This window comes from Mizuhopecten yessoensis, unplaced genomic scaffold, assembly GCF_002113885.1.
Source record: "Mizuhopecten yessoensis strain PY_sf001 unplaced genomic scaffold, ASM211388v2 scaffold1011, whole genome shotgun sequence".
In the NCBI taxonomy this organism is placed as follows: domain Eukaryota; kingdom Metazoa; phylum Mollusca; class Bivalvia; order Pectinida; family Pectinidae; genus Mizuhopecten; species Mizuhopecten yessoensis.
Window position 1 is genome coordinate 931,759 of NW_018403833.1, and position 15,492 is coordinate 947,250.

At 38.4% G+C, this 15,492-nt stretch overlaps 1 protein-coding gene across 13 annotated transcripts in view; it reads left to right on the top strand.

Annotated features, from left to right (window-relative positions):
- Positions 1-15,492, top strand: part of LOC110456352 (dystroglycan-like) — a 151,233-nt gene that overhangs the window by 109,630 nt on the left and 26,111 nt on the right. Inside the window, exon 1 of one of the 13 annotated variants that reach the window (XM_021507122.1) lies at positions 2,382-2,491. The exons of 5 other annotated variants lie outside the window; for them this stretch is intronic. The gene's annotated coding sequence lies outside the window, so the exon portion shown is untranslated. 7 more of the 13 variants (XM_021507114.1, XM_021507141.1, XM_021507078.1 and 4 more) reach the window with 7 other exon arrangements.

Consider the following 15,492-nt stretch of genomic DNA (forward strand, 5'->3'; position numbering starts at 1 on the left):
TTAGAGAAGTAGGTCAGTGTAACTGTAGTGATAGAATTAGGTCAGTGTAACTGTAGTGATAGAATTAGGTCAGTGTAACCATAGCGATAGAATCTTCTACATAGTCACTTTTTACAAATACTCACTATGGTGTGTTATACAAAGTCTAGATCATTCATTCTTGCCATATAGACATTTTATTATAACAGTTTTAACAAATTTGATAAACAGCATGGTAGTAGGCAGTAAGCTGGATCTGTACTACTCTTCTCCTTTGGTCATATATAACTATTAGAACTGAAATGAGACAGGTAAACAGACAGAGGGTATTTGTACTGGAACATTTGACTGACATGTATACATGTATTTTCACATTACCGGTTATGAGTAGTGTTTGGTATAGATGTTACAGTACATCAGGTGGGAGGTGATTAGAACCACTGGCACAGTGTCTAAGGTAAGAGAACATCCCAGGGACGAGATTATCCCTACCAGATCACCTGAGATAGTGTTATCTGTGAGCGTGGGGACAATAGTCAGCCCTAGGGATGTTACTGTTCGGCTTGTTTGTGGATTAACTGTACAAATTGGTTACTGTGTATTATCTACACCACCCATTACAAGTAGTCCTATTGAACACAAGGTACAAAGTTCTGACCATCGAAAAGTACAGTCAACCTCTAAACAACGATGTATAGAGCTACATATAGTTACACAGGGAAGGGGGGGGGGGGGGGGGGGAGACACTATCTACCTGTTTTCAAAAGATATTGTGCCTATTTTACAAATCAGCTTCTGAAAAATTTCTGTTTCTTTTATATTCTTTTCAACAATACTGTTGCTGTTGACATTTTGCGACAAGTCTTGGAAAGGATGTACTTCTGTAGCATTTGAATAATCATTTCTCAGAAAACCTGTTTTGAGTGGAAGATTAAAAGATTTCTTTTATACAATAATGGTTTTGAAGAAATTTTTTCTCTTAAATTCTGTTTTTACTTACCTCACTTTCAGGAATTCTGTATAGAAACGAGTTGTTAATGTTTTTTATGTATTTTTGATTACGATATATTTACTTAGCCCCTCCCTGCCATCCCCAACACCAAAAGTGAATCATACAATATTGCATTTAATTTGGGAAACAGTAGTTTCATTGTTATCCTGGCTTTGTGAAAGGACTCCAAGTGGGGACATGTTTTAGGAATATCTGTATAGCCTGTCACAGGACTTAGTCAGGGACTAAAATCTACGTTATGAAGATATATGTATACAGTAGACTATAGCGAGAAAACAGCACAGCCTGTCTGCTCTGACACCTAATGATGATGTATGGACATTTATCTTAGTATTAGTGTCAGCAGTAAAGAATCAATTACAAAAAAAGGCCCGCTTATGTCCCCCACTGACCTAGTAAAACAAAGATACATCCTCATCAGGTACGATCAGTTGACAGTTTTGTGGGCTTAATGTTTGGAGATCAATACGGAAAACAATTTAATCTCATTCCCGTCAATTTAATTTGATTGGGAATTCTGTAATTTGTTTCCGATCTACCGATTCAGGTAGAATTTGATGTAGTGGTAAGTTTTAATGGCGACAGAGAGGGGAGTGTACAATATGTTTGTGTACTTTCGCTTTGCCTGTACTTATTGTGGCCGAGACAAAATTAACATGACTGACTGATTTTCAAATGGAACCTGACAAAGGATTATTTATCTTTCATTTTAGAACTTAATGAGGCATGTATTTGGATATATTTCTCTTGTATTGCCATGCCAGGTACTAGTTGTATACAGACACGTTATGTCAGAGCTAAATAAAACAAGTTCCACCAAATACCCATCCTCTAGTGACGGGTACCGATCGGGGGATATAGAAACATACAAACCTTTAACCCGGGTTCTGGCTGAATGTCATTAATACATGATCGTAACAGGTAATATATGGATAAATTATGTCTAACAAAGCGGGCAGGTGTGTTTGTGTGAAATCACTGTGACTAATGTCTTCATCCTTGATTTCTGATCACGTACATAAGAAAGGTCAATTTAAATCATAAAGATCTGATGTGTAATTGAGCTCATTTACACCCCTCTCTCCCCCTTTTGTACCAAATGGACCCTACCTGTATGTGATATATGTGTTTGGATGACGATTTAAAGGGGAAGCCCATGTAAGACCTCTGTTGACCGTGCTCCACATGATGATTTATAGATAGCATTTTTCTGTTCACTTTCCGAGTAACTTTGGTAGATTGGCGTCTAACTTGAGATAAAGTTGTTCAAGTATCAGATAAGTCGTAAGTCCTTAGTGTGTACAGGTATGCTATATTCGTCAACAGGTAATATACTGGAAAATGTCCAGCTCTGTGGTTTCCTCTGCCTGTCTGGCCTAATTTCTAAACACCACGTAGGTGTACGGGTGTATAGTAATGGTATCCGCGAGTTCACTGTTTTTCGGTTCGTGTATTTAGTAGGATCAGGGTAATGAGGATTGGTCTGCACTGCATGGTCAGGTAAATTTCATTGTTGCATGTTGTTAAACTGTATTTTGAATTATGTGGGAAGGGACAGGGATTGAAAATCTAGTTTTCTTTCTCTGTAACACATGATAAGCCATTTTATTTATCAGTGTATATTGTTGTTGTATTTGCTGGATACACTCGGTCTACATAGAATAACAGGCTTTTGAGGGGGGAGGGGGGGCAGACAAATGGTTTTTTAGCTCACCTGGCCCTTCGGGCCAGGTGAGCTTATCCCATGGTGCAGCGTCCGGCGTCCGGCAACTTTTTCCTTTAAAATGCTACTTGTCCTGAATGGCTCAGAGGATTTTGACCAAATTTGGTCAGGAACATCATTGGCCAAAGGGTTCTCAGTTTTGTATAAACGGAGGGTATAACCCCCCTGGGGGCAGAGGGGCGGGGCCAAATAGGGGGAAAATAGGTAAATCTTTAAAAATCTTCTTCTTCTCAACCAATAGAAGAATTTTGACCAAATTTGTCCTAGAGCATCTTTGGACAAAGGAGACTCAAGTTTGTATAAACGGAGGGTGTGGCCTCTTTGGGGGCAGAGGGGCGGGGCCAAATAGGGGAAGTAGAGGATTTTTTCTCTCCTACTATACAAGTGAAGGGATTTAAACCAAATGCAGTCTGAAGCTTGGTCAGGAGCATCATTGGCCAAAGGGTTCTCAGTTTTGTATAAACGGACGGTATAGCCCCCCCTCGGGGCAGAGGGGCGGGGCTAAATAAGGGGAAAAAAGGTAAATCTTTAAAAATGTTCTTCTNTCAAATATCCTTCTCCTTTTGTACCGATGAAGGGATTTTGACCAAATTTGGTCTGGAGCATCATTGGCCAAAGGGTTCTCAGTTTTGTATGAACGGAGGGTATGGTCCCCCTGGGGGCAGAGGGACGGGGCCAAATAGGGGAAAATAGGTAAATCTTTAAAAATCTTCTCCTCAACCAATTGAAGGATTTTGACCAAATTTGTCCTAGAGCATCTTTGGACAAAGGAGACTCAAGTTTGTATAAACGGAGGGTGTGGGCCTTCTGGCGGCATAGGAGCGGGGCCCAATAGGGGAAATAGAGGATTTTTTTTCTCCTACTATACAAGTGAAGGGATTTAAACCAAATGCAGTCTGAAGCATGCTTAGGGAGAAAAGAATCAATTTTGTTTAAACTGAGGTGTGTGGATTCCCCTTCTTTGGGGCAGATTAGTGGGGCCCATTAGGGGAAATAGAGGAAAACATTAAAGATCCTTCTCCTTCTGTACCGTTGAAGGGATTTTAACCTAACCAAACTTGTTTTAGAGAATCTTTGGGCAAAGGGAATTGAATATTTATAAATGGAAGATGCAACTTTGTTACTTGTACTCCTTTGATAAACCTGAATGGTACTCAGCAGGTTTTAAATTGAAAAATAAAATACCAGGTGAGCTATTAATGCCCCTGGGCCTCTTGTTTTATGGGGCTTTATAGGCAGGTTAGGCCAAACCAAAATATATATGTAACCTAACATCGTAACATTTATGTCAGAAATAGCACTGACTCAATCCTCCCGGCTTGTCTGGCGCCAATCCAGTCTGCTTTGAGAGTTGTCTCCAGGATAAGTCCTCTAGTCTTGATCAGGTCTATCTCCATATGGTTCTGTGTGAAAAATAGGGTAGGCATAATCTTTCTGTATATAAAGGTTTCATGGGGCTGATATCTGACTTAACAATTGGCATGGAAACTTGCAGGACAGACACAAAAGAGTAGGGACAGGGTTCTAGGAATATATACAAGTTTATATAGTTGCTGTATAATCACTTGTACTCGGTTTGCTGTGTTCTATATGTAGTATATTTGTTGATCTCATGTTATATATTACCTATAATTGTGACTTGAATGTGTGTTTAAAATGTTGAAATCTTGAGATATTGTTTTATGTCTAGTTGCTGTGATCTAAGAACTCAGATGATTTAAATCCTAAATTTTGTCAGTCTGGGGTCCACTTAAATTAATAAAAATGATATTATTTTCTTCAGAAACAAGCACTCATAAGCTTCAATCCTAGACTGTTCATTGGTGATCATTATATACAAGTCCAACCCTTGGACATGTTTTTACCTATCCAGAGGGTTGTTATTTCACTTCAGCAGGTGTTGGTGGTGTATGTTTGTGTTGCTTTGGATATAAACCTGTTAACAATCTCCAGGTCATTACAGGAAATATGTGAACTACTCAAGTCTGTTATTTCAAGACTTGGCTAAAGATTTAGGGCCCAACCATAAATCTATCACAGGTCTAAATGATTTAAGTGGTCAGTGGTCAAAGAGGTGTGGATGGAGCGTGTTGCTATAACAGGGAGCATATGTTGATGGTCAGTCCGATACTGTCTAGTGGGGGTATATCCTCTATAAATCAGGCTAATTTAGTGGGAGTGATGTTATCCTGGGAATATACACATGTTCTTGTAATTGGTTAAAGTGTGGGGGAGGGATATTTGGGAGGGGGATGTTTTGCGTAATTGGCCAGTGTGGGGAGGGGGTATAGGAGATGTGAGGGATCTATGAGGGGGAGGATGTTTGGGGTACTAGTTGGACAGCTTTGTAATTTATTGGTGTGAAGATGTAAACTTCTTGGAGGAGTTGGCGAGTTTGTGGCATATTTGTTTGTTGGAGGGAAAGAGATGGGGAAGCAAAGATAGGTGGGATGTTTAGAGTATGTCTGTCCAGCAGCTTTGATGGATGAGGGGAGCCACTTGTCCAGGCCAACAAATCTGTAAAGCTATATCCTCATAATTCTGTCTGCTGTTCCCCAGACTCTCTGGGCTACTTTCTGTAGGAGTCTTGGGTCATTGCTCTGTAATGTACGTATATTGTAATCTAATGTCTGCACTACCTCTTATCACTGTAGTCCCTCATATTTAATAAAGTGTATATTATTATAAAGTGGTACACATTAGTACTGTAATGGTTCACACAACAGCAGTAAAACGAATGGCATCACAAAAGTCTAAATTGGCTACAATGGTATTCCAATTGACAAAATTGGCTACAATGGTATCACAATTGTCAAAATTGGCTACAGTGATATCACAATTTGTTCAAAAATGGCTACAATGGGATCACAATTGCCAAAATTGGCTGCAGTGATATACCAATTCTCAAAATTGGCTACAATAGTATCATAATTGTCAAAATTTGCTAAATTGGAATCACAATTGTTAAAATTAACTACAATATATGGTATCACAATTGTTAAAATTAACTACAATATATGGTATTAAAATTGGCTACAATGGTATCAAAATAGTCTAAATTAGCTACAATTGTAACAGTTGTCGAAATTAGTGTTAATGGTATCACAATAGTACAAATTGGCTACACTTATGTCACAATAGTCAAAATTAGCTACACTTGGTCACAATAATCAAAATTAGCTACACTTGTGTTACAGTAGTCAAAATTGGCAACAATGGTATCACAATAGTCAAAATTAGCAACAATGGTATCACAAAAGTACAAATTGGCTACACTTGTGTCACAGTAGTCAGAATTGGCTGAAATGGTCAACCCTCATCCAAAGTTTTACATCTTTACTCTCATCTCCAATTGCATATCATTCCATATGGACAGATTTCCTAAAGTTGTTACGTTCCTGTCTCACCACTTCTCCTGTTTATATTATGTAACATACTGGTACCTCCTAGATCATGTAATTTCATTAATTCGTGAAATGCCAACATCTTAAGAAAATAAATCTCCTGGAGCTACGTACTCCGCTCCGCCTTCAGTAAATTGCACATAAATGATGGGAGATTAGAATTTGTATGCCAGTCTGAGAGCTGAAACAGTTATTGAAAGTGTCTCTAATCCAAGTCGAGGTTTAATAGTAATTAAATTATTTCTCAAAATAAAAAACTTAGACTTTATAAGTATATAAGATGATACTTACCAAATTTTAATCAGGGACATCAGTTTTATTTGTACATAAGTAAGGTAGAATTTATGATGTTTCATCCACTTTTGAGTGGGCTGTATCTTTAAAATGAAAACAGTAAATTCTACATGTGAACGTATATCACATGGTGTTTTTAGCTGATAGTCGTGTTTTTTAGCTGGTAGTCCCTGTTGATCGTTGACATATGTATAAGGTTATCACTGCGCTGGAAAAAATAAAATAAATTACATCAGATTTCAATAAGTTCCTTTTATCAAAAAAAGCATAAAACATAAATGTACGAATAGGAAACATATTCGAATTGATAAGACTTTGAGAAATCGCTTGATATGGTGAATTGTGTGTGTAAATTTGTGTTTAAAAGAAATCTCACATCATTTGGAAGGGCATCACCTAAAATAGGACCCAGCATATATATAGAAGTGTAGACTGGTTCTAATCAGGATTGATATTTACATATAATACAGGGATTTACTAAATTTTTGTCATGGTTACCCATTAAAGCTTTCGCTCACAGTATAGTGCTAGCCTATTTTGTACATTCATAAGTTTCCTTTTCTCATCATCTCTCATCATCGGAAAAACAAACAACATGAGCAATTACTTCCTGTTACACCTAGAATAATTTGCTATCAAAACACCTATTAGAATTATACATACCCTTAAAAACTGGAACATTGATAGCTGAATAAGGAAAGTGCAATATGGGATAATAATCTGTCGATAGAAATGTATTAGCAGTAACAATCACACAGTGATTGGTGTATAGGTATAGGCGGCCTTTATTGACTAGTGTACACAACTGATAAAGGTTTATAATTACCTCCGTCTATCACAATAATCAGGATATAATTAAATACATTGACGTCTACAAAACCCTGACTTAATATGGTATTGGTGTATAAATGATCAAATAAATCATCCGTGTCTATCGCAATTAATTATCACAATGTATTAGCACGCCTACAAAAACTGTACTCGACCATATAGTGTCACCCCGTTATAATACCTAGATATATACCTGTCAGGTTGTACAATGTGTCTCACCTGTGTGCCAGATAAACATTACTCACGCATCCCATGTGCCACCTTAGCTCACCTGTCTATTTCACCTGTCGGACAGGGATTAATGGCGATAAATTACAGGTAATTGTTCTCTGGGGGTGTTTTAAGTCTCGTACAGGTAATTGATGTAGTTGAGGTAATTGATAAAAGGAAATGATTCACGTTTTTTCTCTGCCTGTGAGTAGTTCTTTTGAGTTGAAGCAATCGTGTATATATATATATATACAAATTCTTTTTTATGTCCAGAAGTTTCAGACAGAAGCACATGCCTGTGAGTGACAACCACATACACACTGAGATATTCTGTTGTGATCTGTTCAAATTCTCTTCCGGATGTTTATAAAAAATTCAAGTACAGAGATATTCTAAAACATGTGGAATTACTGTTGTGTACATGGACTTGTTTGATGTGTTGACCTTGATACAGGTTTGTTTACATTTATTTTTAACTTCAGAAAAGTTGAATGTTATAAAAAAACTAAAATTTACTTTACATGACACAAGACTGCTTATTAAGTTTTTCTTATCCAATCTCAATATCATTATAATATTATAGTGACACACTGTCTGGAATAATGTTCAATATACCATGTGAATAATGTTTTTGACGGAATGATCTAGAGCAAGAAATAAAAAAAAAACTAAAATATTACAGCATGTTAGCACGCTATCTCATTTCATCTTGTATTACTAAATTAATGCAATCAAACGGGGCGTGCCGCCTATGTGATTGTCTGAAATTTAATTAACGATCGCAACAACTGCTCTATAACAGAGCGTATAATAGCTGTTTATGTGTTACGGTGTATGATAACGCTTTACTCAATACCTGTATGAGTCTATCTCATTGTGCAGGCAATTTCCGTCGGTCTGGATTCAGATAACATAGTTTTCAGTACGGTATTATAGACTTGATTTATACCCAGATTTCATGTTGATTATAATTTTGATAGGGTGTTACCTGTGTTTGTCCGGAACACTTGATCATTGTCAGGTCTGGTATATTACAAGGAATAAGAAATATACAAACATATATATTATTGTCTACCAATTAATTTTAATACCCATATTGACTCTGAAGGGTGTATTTTACATTTATAGTAAAACACATACCGTAGCCAACCTAATAAGTGTTTTATCCCTTAAAACACCCCAACTCCCTTTCCTGGTCTTATTGTCCATCCCTTCACCGGTCTTATTGTCCATCCCTTCACTGGTCTTATTATTGTCCATCCCTTCACCGGTCTTATTGTCCATCCCTTCACCATAATTTACTGAGATCTTGTTTGAAAAATATGGCATATTATATAATCAATACTTTTTGGGAATTTTTGAAGATACTGCACCGATAATTTCAACCAAAAGTTTGTCCTGAGAGTTTCGGGTTGTATAAGTATGATTTCAACGAAAAGTTCTAGTTATAAATAAAAACATGTCTTTATAGAGGATTGATATAATATGCTTCAAGATCACAGGTATTTGTTGTTAATTATGTTTCCTTTAATGTTGTCATTTGTCTACTGGTAATTCCTTGTTTGAGTAGTAAAGATATCATACCTTGTTTGAATAGTAGAGATACCATACCTTGTTTGAATAGTAGAGATATCATACCTTGTTTGAATAGTAGAGATATCATACTTTGGTTGTGTATTGGAGATATCATACCTTGTTTGAATTTGTTTGAAAAGTAGAGATATCATACCTTGTTTGAGTTGTAGAGATATCATACCTTGTTTGTGTAGTAGAGATATCATACCTTGTTTGAGTAGTAGAGATATCATTCCTTGTTTGAGTAGTAGAGATATCATACCTTGTTTGAGTAGTAGAGATACCACACCTTGTTTGAGTAGTAGAGATACCATACCTTGTTTGAGTAGTAGAGATATCATACCTTGTTTGAGTAGGAGAAATATCATACCTTGTTCGAGTAGTAGAGATATTATACCTTGTTTGAGTCGTAGAGATATCACACCTTGTTTGAGTAGGAGAAATAGGATTCCTTGTTTGAGTAGTAAAGATACCATACCTTGTTTGAAAAGTAGAGATATCATAACTTGTTTGAGTAGTATAGATATCATACCTTGATTGAGTAGTAGAGATTTCATGCCTTGTTTGAATAGTAGAGATATCATACCTTGTTTGAGTAGTAGAGATATCATACCTTGCTTGTGTAGTAGAGATATCATACCTTGTTTGAATAGTAGAGATATCATACCTTGTTTGAGTAGTAGAGATATCATACCTTGTTTGAGTAGTAGAGATATCATACCTTGTTTGAGTAGTAGAGATATTATATAATCAAGGTTCAAGGTCCATATGATGCTTCATCAACCCAGGAAGGTTGTTATTCTAGTCTGGGGCGGAGGTTATTAGCTGATTAATCATTGTATTGACAGCAATTACGATGATAATTACGTTATTAGTTGTATGAACATATGTTAATTTGACGATGATTCAATCAAGACTTCGCTGACGTAAGTTTGGGATTTCCAGCTATGGCATTGGAAAACGGGATTCCCCTTTGTGCTGTATTTGGGAACTTACTAGAGACTATATCATTTCACATTTTTACCCTAGTTAGGATTGATGTCATAGCCGTAACAGAAGTGTGTTTATCGGCCAATCAGATATTATTTGCGTGGTTAATATGTCAATGTGATAATTAGACTGCAGTATTGTGTGATGCAGTGATCAGTATTAATAAACAATAAAGTGTGTGATACCACACACCTCTATCCAGTATTACGTGTAGCTATCAGTCAGCCTACTTATCTCCCCTGACAGACCATCCGTCAAATCAGCAATTAGTTCCTGCATGGCCCGGTATAAGTTGCATACAAATCATTCTTTGTCCCCATAACACACATGAAATGGTATTAATGAGACTGGGTTGTCGGTGATATTCAATTCTAAGGTGAAACACCACATAGGATGGTATGAATGGACAAACATGATATTTAATATCGAACTGTACATGTCCTGATAATAAAGAGGATATTTACACTGTGATCAGTCCAGTTGCTGTGATGAGGTCCTCTGGCTCCACTCGGGCTTCCCCAACACTTTCCCAACACTTTCTCTTTCCTAGTAATTTACATTGTTAATGAGATTTTGAGGTTTCATTAATCTTGTACAAATTAAGACTGTCATTTGCTCATTAACAAGAATGGACTTTGAAACGGTTGACCCCTCCGTCCCATCTGTCCATTCTTTGAAGACCTTATCAATTTTATCAGTTTGTACTTCAGGTGAGTAATTGGTCATATCTTCGTTCATACATAAATCTCGGTATTTATACAATGATAACATTGACATGAAGGTATGACCAATATCTTCGTCTCTGAATCATCGACCCTCGTCCCATCTGTTCTTTGTTTGAGCGGGATCGGTTTTGGCGTGTGTTTTTGGTGAGTTATCACCGCGATATTTATGTGAATCATATTAATATTTGATGTGCAGATATGCATCTTTGTCCTGACCATTTGTCCACTGTCAATTACTGACCACTTGTCATGGCTGATGACCACTTGTTATGGCCTCCTGAGTGGTCATCTTTTATCAATAAGCCATATGTGGCCTAGACAAGGTACAGAGGATGACCATTGTGGTGACCACAGATCTATCAGATCTCCGGGGATCAATAGGAAGCGGCACTTGTGTGGAATCTGTGGGTGAAAAAGTCAAGGTGGCGAAAACATTCAATCAATAGTTAGCCTGATCCAAACACTGATAGGCAGATTAGCAAAACGTATTGTCAGCAGGTCAATATTTGTACATTGAAGCCATTGTTGTGGGAAAAGATGTCATCTTTACAGATATAAATTAGCTTTTTCATGAACAGCAGCATGTATATTTACACTTCATTTTGTTGGCAAATACAGACGCCAGCCTCCAAAAAACGTTCATTTGGGCAAGTGAAAACTTCAGTCTAGTGGAACAATATGCATTGTTCTGTTGGCTGCGTTGTTCTGTTGGCCGCGTTGTTAAAATACAGAAAGAGATAGAACACACCTAAAAGATCAGCATTTAAGGATCAAAGCTGTGAAATTTTGTTAATTCTCATGCTTGACCAGTAAATATTTTTGAGCCAATAACATATCAATTCTACCCGATTTAAGTCGCCCAGTTCTAGTTTTAGTTGCTATACTTTCTGAGGCCAGCCTGTGTCCAGCAATTCATTTGGGTAGGAACTCTCATCCTACTCCTGTATATAATAGCTAATAGGTCTCTGGTTATTAATATGCTTCGTCTATGCATCATCAGATAGACAACATAGCTTTGGTATGTACACTTTACTGTAAGTTAAAAAACAAAACAAAACTTACCAAAATAATGAATCTTATCAAATTATTTTTTCAAAAATGTAATCAAGAAGACAATGATGACCTTTTTCGTGGTATATTTAGTGTCGAACGATAAAGAGGAAAACAGATTCTCCAAACTATTTGGGATTGTTAACGTTCATTTTGTTTGATGCACAATGCTTTAATTATGATGGAGGTGGTGTCATGGTTTAACGAAAGAAGTGCGTTCCTCCCTGATGGTATCAGAGAAGAGTATTTGTAGTCTGGAGCGTTCACTGTCAGTTCTGACAAATATTTATACTGACCTAGCCCACAGCCAACCGGCTCCAACAGTGGGAGTTTGTGAAAAAATGTATAATACAGTTTATGTAAAAGTCGATTTTGTAGTCATGACGCATATGATACCTATATAGCTACATTGTCAGAACAGATTTTATTCCGAGTCGTAAAAAAACTATTGAGCTGGATCACGTTTCATTTGATAAGTAACTAATTTTCGCAAGATTTATGTGGATTTTGGGCTCTGTCAAACGTCTCGATGGTTGCATCACTCATAAAAACCAAAAGGTGAAATAATTAGAACATGCGCTGTAGAATTTTCTAAGGAGATGCGATATTTTTAAAGATGTCTAAGAATCACTGGTTCATCAGCACTGCTGGCGGAGTAATCCTCAAAAGCTGCCCATTACAGCTTCTCAAGGCTGTCAGACTTATCAAATACACTGCTAGTCCACAATACTTAGATGTTAGAGGACACATCACCAGATTTGGAGTATATGACATGTACAAACAGATTGCCATGCGTCTTGGTTTTATGTACGATGAACTAGGCGTGGCGGTGTTAGCTGTAATGTAAATTCAGTGTAGTTTGTTATATTATGTAATGAAGCAGTTTTAGGATAATTACCGAGCTTTTGTCCTAACTGTTGGAAATGTCAAACGAAACGTGGGTGTTGTATTAAATCCAGACAGTTTGGCGATGTCTGATGGCGGTAGTTGAAATGCTTTCATAACTAATGTTCGTACATGTTGAGTGCAATATATAAGGTTGTTCACAGTTAGGGTATAATTAATTATAATGATCAAGATCTGTCGCAGACTTTTTATATTGACTGTTTGAAATCTTTGCGTAAATTCCTTAGTTTTGTTTTGAAAATCAATACCACACAGATTTGAAGGAAGTTAAACATTGCATAAATTAATCAGTTTTGTGGGCAGATCTGAAATCAATTAAAAGTAAGTGGAGAATTTCGTAAGAAAACTTTCAGTTTTGCTTTTTATGAAAATCAGTATTGCACAGATTTGAAATGAATAAAAGAAACTGGAGAATGAAGGAAGGAATGATAAGATGTTATAAAACTGTTTACCATGCTTTATGGTTGCACCTTGGGCTGAAAACAGTTAAAAGGGAGACTATGATAGATTTACAAGGAGTCTTAGCAGTCATGTGACCAGGAAGTGTTACCGTGGCAGCCCGGAGGCACATCTCGTCAGCGTGTCACTTCTCCAATCTAATCTCACACCTTGTACACAAATCTCAAGACATTCTGATAACAATCAATTTGAAAACATCTTCAAATATTAGTCATTCACGAAGAACTTTCATTTATTTCGCAAGACTTGAGTTTCTGTATCATCATCACCAGGGAGGTAGGGCACCAATAGAAATAGGAAAAGAATGCGGGTGACTGAGATAGGCGTTGGTTTTCTAATCATATCAGATTGCGAATAAACCCTATGATGGCGGTAAGATCTAGACTCACACTGCTTGCAGGGTTTTCAGTCCTCTCTTCACTTTCTCCCAGCACAGCTTCAGTGGACAGAGAGATGGGACAGAGTTATCACAGTGTGTACAATGTAATGGTGTAGAGGGTGTACTGGGAAGCTGACCAAGGCCCGGGAATTTGTCCATTCAATATAGCTGTTTTATGAATAGTCAAAGCAGTTGACAGTAGAGCATTAAAAATATGTAAATTTCAAAATACAATTTCCTGTTCATAGCAGGTGACTTGAACTTTGCAGAAGGTTAAAGCAGGCAGTGTCCGGATTTATGATAGTAGGGAGAAGGAATTTGTTGTAAGGAAGTAATTTTATATCGTGTTTCTGGTGTTAATAGTAGCCCATGTGTTCCCCCTCCCCATGTTTCTGTGTCCTTCCCTTGATTCTGTTTCAGTGCATGCTTCTAGCTCCCTTGACCCTTGTTTTATCCCCTCCTTTCTGTCTCGGTGCCCAAGCTCCCTGCCCATGCCCTAACCCTTCCTTACTTCTGTCTCAGTGCCCGAGCTCCCTGCCCATGCCCTGACCCTCCCTTACTTCTGTCTCGGTGCCCCAGCTCCCTGTCCATGCCATATCCTCCCTTACTTCTGTCTCCGTGCCCCAGCTCCCTGTCCATGCTCTTACCCTCCCTTACTTCTGTCTCGGTGCCCCAGCTCCCTGTCAATGCCATATCCTCCCTTACTTCTGTCCCCGTGCCCCAGCTCCCTGTCCATGCCTTATCCTCCCTTACTTCTGTCTCCGTACCCCAGCTCCCTGTCCATGCTCTTATCCTCCCTTACTTCTGTCTCGGTGCCCCAGCTCCCGGCCCATGCCCTAACCCTCCCTTACTTCTGTCTTGGTGCCCCAGCTCCCTGCCCATTCCCTAACCATCCCTTACTTCTGTCTTGGTGCCCTAACCCTCCCTTACTTCCGTCTCAAGGCCCCAGCCCCCTCCCTGGTTTGTCTCAGTGCCCTAACCCGCCCTTACTTCTGTCTCGGTGGCCCAGCCCCCTCCCTCGTTTACCCGCCCTTACTTCTGTGTCGCTCCTCCAGCTCCCTGTCCTGTTTCTGTCTCTGGCTGGCTATGATACAGACAGCCAACCCTGTTCACACTCTCTACACCAACAGGAATTTGTATATATGATGTAGTGTTTTGTGTTTCCCATATTGCATTGCTGTGGTAACCATGACTATATGGTATTTCCTTTTTTGACTGGTGGGACCAATGTAGCTAGTCTGTGTTCCTCTAGCGAACATCTGGTGCCGGTGTGTTTGTAGTGTGTAGTAGTGCTGGAGGCAAAAGTGTATGGTATCAATGGCGTTGAGGTGACAACAGCCACTCGTAGACCAGCACTGCCCCTAAGGACCCCCACACCAACAGTACAGCTGGCCCCGAGTACTGTGGTAACATTAGGACTGGTAAGGTCAGTCATCATTTCTACTGGGTGTTGTGACACCAGGGATGATATACCGATGGGCTTTTTTTTCTAGCACATGGACGATTATGTTGGCTTGTGGTCAGAAAGGGGCTGAGGTTAGTCTCAACTTGTCAACACAAGTAAATGTCAGGTTGTCAGGTTGAACCTCAAATGTCGGGTTGAACTTAAAATCTCAGTTTGTGGTGACTCAGTGTGAGTCGGTGCTGGTGTATGAGGAAAACATGTCTGACTTTTATCACAGGTCAAACCGATTATTTCTGTGATAATTTTCTCCCGTTGATTATTACCCTGCGTCAGCCATAGGTCATGCAAGTCTACATGCAATATTCCTGTTTGCGTTATCAAAGATTTGCCATTGAGTTATGGAGTCTAGCCTGTGGGAACTGGTTCTAGCATAAGGACAGGTATTATAGAGCACTGTGGAGTTGGGCAGACAAACATATGTATCTATTGTAAACATTATTAGATCATAATCTCCGCCACGGTTATACAGCTAATAAGAATTGACTTTTTC